The 7,548-nt window shown below is 33.4% G+C and overlaps 1 pseudogene; it reads right to left on the bottom strand.

Moving 5' to 3' along the window:
* Positions 1–5,689: 5,689 nt before the first annotated feature.
* LOC108451365 (PR5-like receptor kinase) lies at positions 5,690–6,810 on the bottom strand (annotated as a pseudogene).
* Positions 6,811–7,548: the final 738 nt, after the last annotated feature.

Below are 7,548 nucleotides of genomic sequence, written 5' to 3'. Positions count from 1 at the left end.
TAAAGCTCATGCTACAAGGACCTCAAAAGTACAAAAATATTCAAGAAAAACCCTCAAATCACTTACTTGTAAAGGCTTTAAGTTCATGAAATTTTTTTTTCAAACTTTCATGGCCATTTTCTTGGAGAAAAATCGATTGAGAACAAAGAGAGAGATGAAAAAAATGACAACTTTTACTATTTGTTTTATTTTATTCAATTTTCAACATCTAATTTCACCAAAATTTTGACTTTTGACCACCTTTGTCTCTTATGGCCGGCCATGCTATTCTAAAGGGTCTAATTGCCTTTTAAAGACCTCCAATTTAGCTTCTTTACCTATTTGACACCCTTAGCTATCAAAATAGGACTTTTTCACTTTATGTGATTTAGTCCTTTTTCACAATTAAGCATGCAACCACTAAAATTACTTCACCAAAATTTTTATGCACTAATATAAAAATGTTATAACTTAAAATTTATAATAAAATACTTTCTCTGACTTCAGATTAGTGGTCCCAAAACTACTGTTCTGATGTAACACCCCATACCCGTATCCTACACCATTATGGAAACGAGGCATTACCTCACTTAAACTCATACTTACAACCATTTCCGAGTCTCCAAGACTTGGACAAATTTAAAACTCTCTCAAACTTATCAACATATCCATAATATGGGCCCTCGAGGCCCAAAACACACATCGTAAATCACTCAGAACCAACTCGAGTATTTTTGCCAACTATAGAAAAATGTCACTTGACATAAAGGCACACGCCCGTATGAAAGGGGTACACGCTCGTATGGCCAATTCAACATGGTATTGTTGATAGCCCGTGTGGCTTACACAGCCTAAGCAATATAAAGACACGCCCGTGTCCTCCACTCATGTGGAATTTATTTTAAATGAACACCTACAGGAGTTTTCACACGGCCTGGCATACGCACGTGTGCCTGGCCTATGTCCTTCACAAGAACCACGACACGCCCGTGTACTAGCCCGTGTACAAAAACATGGACATTCTATTTCTGACGTCAGCAACCCCAAAATGTCACACGGCCAAGGCACAGGCCCGTGTGCTAAGTCGTGCCCTTCACACGGCTGAGACACATGGTCGTGTCTCTACCCGTGTGTTTATTATCATGCATACTGACTTAAAACTTTTACATGCAGGGGACACACAGTAGGACCACATGCCCATGGGGTAAACCGTGTGTCACATATGGCCTAAACAGATGCCCATGTGCCTTCCTGTGTGGACAATATAAGGCTATTTACCAAGCCCCATTGCCACCCATACATATGTAGTTCTATACAAATACCAACTAATACCAAAACAAGCATAATTCCTATAACCAAATCAGCCACAATAAACATTCATTCAACTATGATAATGCATCTTTTATAAATTCAAAATGAATGTTAGCCATCATTTAAGGCTTAATACAAATTGAAGGGTTTCCAACCCAAGCCAATATATATGGCCAAACCTCTATGACATAAAATAATAAAGTCTAAGTCCTATACATGCCATATTCAAAAAAATAAATCCAACTATACCGAATGCTTCGGTTGATAGTGTGATCGATATCTCTGACTTCCAGTGATCCTTGAGCTAGTTAGGCGGCACTATAAGGAAATAAAAAGGGAAGGGAGTAAGCATAACAGCTTAGTAAGTTGCATATAAGTAAGTATACAACAACAATTTATCAATAATCAACGTGCTCATAAAACCAAGGTGGGCATAAGCATAACTTACTAATTACCATCAATACAAGTCACATATTATATATTGAGCTCATATCTCATATGTACCAATTAGGTACCTGTACCACTCACAACACGGTTATACTTTCCTCGTTATTTTAAGAACATAACTTTTGCCATTGAACCCTTCGAAATACTACCGGATATTACATAAGCCTCAAGCATAGGGTAAGGTATCGGTGCCATGTCCTAGACACGGTCTTATGCTGGCTCATATCTCAAGTTGATGCCATGTCCCAGACATGGTCTTACACTGATTATCATCTCATAACCGATGCATGTCCCAGACATGTCTTACACTGGCTTACATCTCGAGGTCGTTGCATATCCCAGACATCTCTTACACTAGCTCTCGTCTCAATGCCGATGTCATGTCCCAAACATGGTCATAATGTGGCCGACGCATGTCCCCGACATGTCTTACACTAGCTCACACACGAATGACCCAAATGTCATGGCATGAATATCTGATTTACTTCCTAAGGTTCCAACGGAAATTCTACTTTCTCATTTATCATTATACATTCTCAATTTCACAACCAAGCAATTTATGCTGTAATAATTCAAGCACATATAATTAACAATGTAGTTGTATTATTTACATACAACTTACCTCGGATTACAAAATGTGGCGACTAGCCGATTTAGTCAATTTGCTTGGCTTTCACCCGGTCTAGGTTTGGACTCGGTATTTCTTGATCTATAATAATAAAATGCAATTATTAAGCCACTTTATCAACCTAAGCACTCAACAATTCACAATTGGGCTAAATGACCATTTTGCCCCTAGACTTTTGCAAAATGACCATTTTACCCCTCGACCCTAAAATCAATTTTTATCGAATTTCTTTATTTCTCAAGACTAGCCAAACATCTTTGACTCTTATAGAAACTCCAAATTCCCACTATTTCACACATTTTAATCAATTTTACAACTTATGCAAAATGGTCCCTTAAGGTGTTTTCATGGTAACACCTTTCACAAAAGTCGTTTATGTCACACCCAGAACTCATATTATTCCATAAAATTTCAGAAAACACCCTAGATGCTCTCATGGAAAAACCCTAGACTTTTAACCATTTTGCAAAATAGACCCCTCATTTGAAAGCTCATGCTTCAACGGTCTCAAAAGTACAAAAATCATCAACAAAGGACATGGAAATCACTTACTTGTGAGTGCTTCAAGTTGTTGAAAATTTTAAGCTTTCAAACCCCCTTTAATGGATGATTTTCTATAGAGAAAGAAGATGAAAAAATGGATGATATCATCATTCCTTTATTTATTTCTATTTTAGTCAAAAATAAGCCATCTAACTCACCAAATTTGAAATTTTTGTCTCCTCTTTGACTCTATGGCCGGCTATGCTTTCTTTTAAGGGTTTAATTGCCCTTTAAAATCTCCCAATTTTGATTCTCTAATAAAATAACACCTTTAGCTATCAAATTAGGACTTTTGCACTTTATGTGTTTTAGTCTTTTGTTTTTTTGCAATTGAGCTCACAAGTCAAAATTAACTCACCAAATTTTTCGTACACTAATATAAACATGCAATGATTCCAAAATGATGATAAAATATTTTAGTTGAATCCGAATTTATGGTCCCGAGACCAGTATTCTGACTAGCCCCTAGAATCGGGCTGGTACATCCAACTAGGCCCAAAATCGGGCTGTTACAATAATTCTAATACCCTTTCAAGAGTTTTGTGTCCGTTGAATGATTGAAACTCCAATGGATGCTCAAGTAGTACACTCGAGGTGTATGATTCAATAAGTTATCAATTCTTATTCAAATGTACCCATTAAGGCACTTGATCAAGGAACACACTCTCGAGCCACATATTGTATAATAGGCTTACCAGTCCAGGTTAACTCCTTCATATAGCGTATGCTCAAAGAGCCCAATTAGGATTACCAGTCCAGGTTAAACCCTGATCGTAACATATACTCGAGAGGTATTATATCAGGATTACATGTTCGGGCTAAATCCTTTCTATAGCAAGGTCAATAGGATTACTCGTCTGAGCTAAATCCCGTCTGCAACAAATGCAGGACTTTATTAGTTTTGAGAAAGCGCATATAATCATCGGAATTCAATATTCAATCGGGACTTAACCTTTTTTCATTATTTCAAACATGTATTCAAATATTCATTATAGCAATCAAGTAATTCATATCAATATAAGTCACATTACATAAAAACACAACATTCAATTAAACATATTTACAAGTTTGGTTAAGTTCCACGAACTTACCTCGACACTTGTTCACATATAAAATCTACTAATCCGAAATCTTTTCTTCTCCTCGATCTAGCCTCGAATTTATGTTATCCGGATCTAAATAAATAGCTTTAATCATCAATTTCACATATTTCATATTTATTTGGACTCAATTTACGTCTTAGGCAAAATCATCATTTTACCCCAAACTTTTCCCTAAATTCCAATTTCATCCCTAGGCTTGGAAAATGAAACTTGTGCAATTTACTCCCTATTCCAAGCCTAACCAAAATCCAATTACAAAATTTATACCACATGTATTCGAAAAAATTTAGAAATTTTCATCAAATTTCACAAGTTTACATTTTAGTCCTTAAATCATGTTTTCATCAAAAATCACTTTGTAAAAGTTGTTTATCTATCAACAACCTTTCATTATCTACCAAAAATTTCAAATTTTCAGCATATACATCCATGACCCAATTTCCATACTTTGATAACTTTTTAAATTAATCCCCCAAATAGATAGATTAGACTATCTCGGTTTTAAAAATATCAAAATTACTAAAAATGGAACAAGGAAACTTACCCAATTAAGCCTTAAAAGTTTCTTCTCTCTCACCTAGGGTTTCCATATAATCTTGGGTTGAAGATGAAAAAAATAAGATGATATTCCTTTTTATCATCTTTTAATTAATTATTTATTTTAATTTCCAATTTAGTCCCTACTCTTTTCTAATTTTTCCATGGATGAGTCACCAAAAAAAATCTACATACTTCTTTAATGGTCTAATTACCATATAAGGACCTCTAGTTTTGAATTCCATAGCTATTTAATCTTTATAGCTACTAGAATTCAACTTTTGCATTTTATGCAATTTAGTCCTCTTAATTAAACACTTGATCGATAAAATTTTCGTATCAAATTTTTCACACGACATGTCTATCATAATATAGACCATATAATAAAATAAAAATAAATTTTATTTTTGGATTGGATTTGTGGTCCCAAAACCACTGTTCCGGTTTCACTGAAAAATGGGATGTTACATTAGCGATTTAGATCCCTAATTCAAAAGTTAATGAACAACATGGACATCAGTCAACTAGTACCTGTTATCTTAGTTGTTCAAATTTTCTAGTTTCGTATTCAGTTTCATTTATAATTTAGTCCTTCGTTGTTTTTAGGTAATTAATTAGCATAATTAAACTTGTGAATGGTCTGTCGTAATATAGTACCTAGTGAGCAGTTAGCTAGACCTCATTTAATTGCATGTTTATACTTTAGGGATTACTTAATCACTGACTCCTTTAGGTTCGACACCTTGGAATACTCTGATGTTCCATCCGACACTATAAATATTGCAACCGGTATTGCCCGCTTGTAGTTAAAATTGCACCTTTAAAGTTATTTTATAAAATTGTTTGTTTTTACGCGCACGTGCGATAACAATCAATATCTCATACCTATGACATACTTTATCATCAACCAACCCTACATTAGCCTTAATATATTATTGTTTTCTTGACCACGGTAATACTTTACTAGAAATAGTTTAAGAATAATCATATTAGTCTAATGGTTTTATTATTATTTTGTTTAGTTTATATACAAAATAAAAATGAACATAATAATGGAAATGTCTTTTATAAAAAAAAAATAGAAGCAGTATGTATTACAATAATCTTGTTATTGGTCTCTAGGCACACTCAAACAAGTATATTAGGATAATGTTATAAAAGTAGAATCCATTGGTGTTCTTGAAGGGGAAGATAGGTAAGGCTTAGGAGGAATTTGCAATACTTCTATGCTTCCTTCCAACATCTCTATCACCTTACTCATTGAAGGCCTATCTAGTGGATTTGTTTGTATGCACCACAATCCCACCAATATCATCTTCCTCGCAATCTTAGTTTCTTCTATAGTCTTGAGGCCTAACAATTGAGGTTCCATCTTGCCTTGTACAACATACCCATAGATCCAATGAGGATAATATATCTCGCTAGTTTGACTTACCCCAACATTTATGTTTTTTCTTCCTCTAACCATCTCTAGAATCACCACTCCATAACTATAAACGTCAGATTTATGCGAAACACCTCCAACGTTTCTACAAAATACTTCTGGAGCTATGTAACCAATTGTCCCTCTAGCTTCCAACATTGATACAATACTCTCTTTCATGGTGCATAGTTTTGCAAGCCCAAAATCAGCGATTTTTGGGAGAAATTTATCATCTAGAAGAATGTTATGAAGCTTTATGTCGAAATGCAAAATTCGAGTGTTGCAACCACGGTACAAGTATTCAAGTCCTCAGGCAATCCCAATTGCAATTTCAAACAATTTTTCCAATGACAAGTGCTGACGGTCCTTCACGATAACTTCTTTGTAAATGAATCTTTCTAAAGATCCATTAGGCATGAACTCATAAATTAAAGCTCTTTTCTGACCCTCTAAACAAAATCCTAAGAGAGTAACAATGTTAACATGGGAAGTTCAACTAATACTTGCAACCTCATTGATAAATTCTTGACCATTTCCTTCGGTTGTATTGAGCACTTTCACAGCAACAAGATGGTCATCTAGTAGCTTTCCTTTGTACACACTTCCATAACCCCCTTCACCTAGTTTTTCTTTAAATGAATTTGTCATTTTCTTGATGCTTAAATAACTGTATCTTTTGGGACATAAGGTTCCATTATTTCTTATGAAAGCCTCTATATTTGCGTCACTTTTTGTGGACTTCCAATGAAAACTTGTTATTCTAATGTATGGCATCATTCTTTTGAAATAAAGTGTGATGATGATCAAAGTGATCAACAGGCTACTTGCTCCTCCGCCAAAACCTATCATATCATATTCATGTTAAAAAATATTATTTTTAAATATTATTTTTAAATATTATTTATTTAAAAATATTTAAAATAATTGATATAAAAATTTAATGAATTTGGGGAAAAACTATGATATCTTAAATTGGAAAAAAAAGTATTTTGATATGTTATATAATAAGAATAAATCTCAAAATTATGCATTAATTTTAATTTAATGTGTAGTATCATACATAAATTTTGATTTGGTGTAATTCTATAATTGTAATTAAATTTTCACATAACACATTAACACTTAAAAGATTATTTTATGTGACACTATTTTGGTTAACATTACTAAACTAAAAATAAATAAGTAAAATTTAATATTTCCACATAAATTTAAATTAATTTCTCCTTGTATAATGATAAAAGGGTGCATTTTTGTTGTTGTGAGTGTTAAAGAAACGGAGGTGTGATTACAATAATCTTGTGAGTAATATTTATTTTATAATATATAGAAATGATTTAGGCAAATGATTTAGGCGATTAACGAAATGCCCTTTAGAAATTTGTTATCTTAACCCTGGCATGAAAGAAATTCAAAAACTAATATAATAAAAACTATTAATAAAATAGTATATAAATATTTGAAGGATTTACTATTAAAAAATTATTTGAAGTGGGTTGATTTAGTTAATTGAGTACTAGTGATTAGTACCAAAGTTCATGTCTCACTAATGATTTCATTTGAAATACCGAATGTAAGGT

The sequence above is a fragment of the Gossypium arboreum genome, chromosome 9, assembly GCF_025698485.1.
Source record: "Gossypium arboreum isolate Shixiya-1 chromosome 9, ASM2569848v2, whole genome shotgun sequence".
Lineage (NCBI taxonomy): Eukaryota > Viridiplantae > Streptophyta > Magnoliopsida > Malvales > Malvaceae > Gossypium > Gossypium arboreum.
Note: the sequence above shows the minus strand (reverse complement) of the source record. Positions and strands in the feature narration are given on the sequence as shown.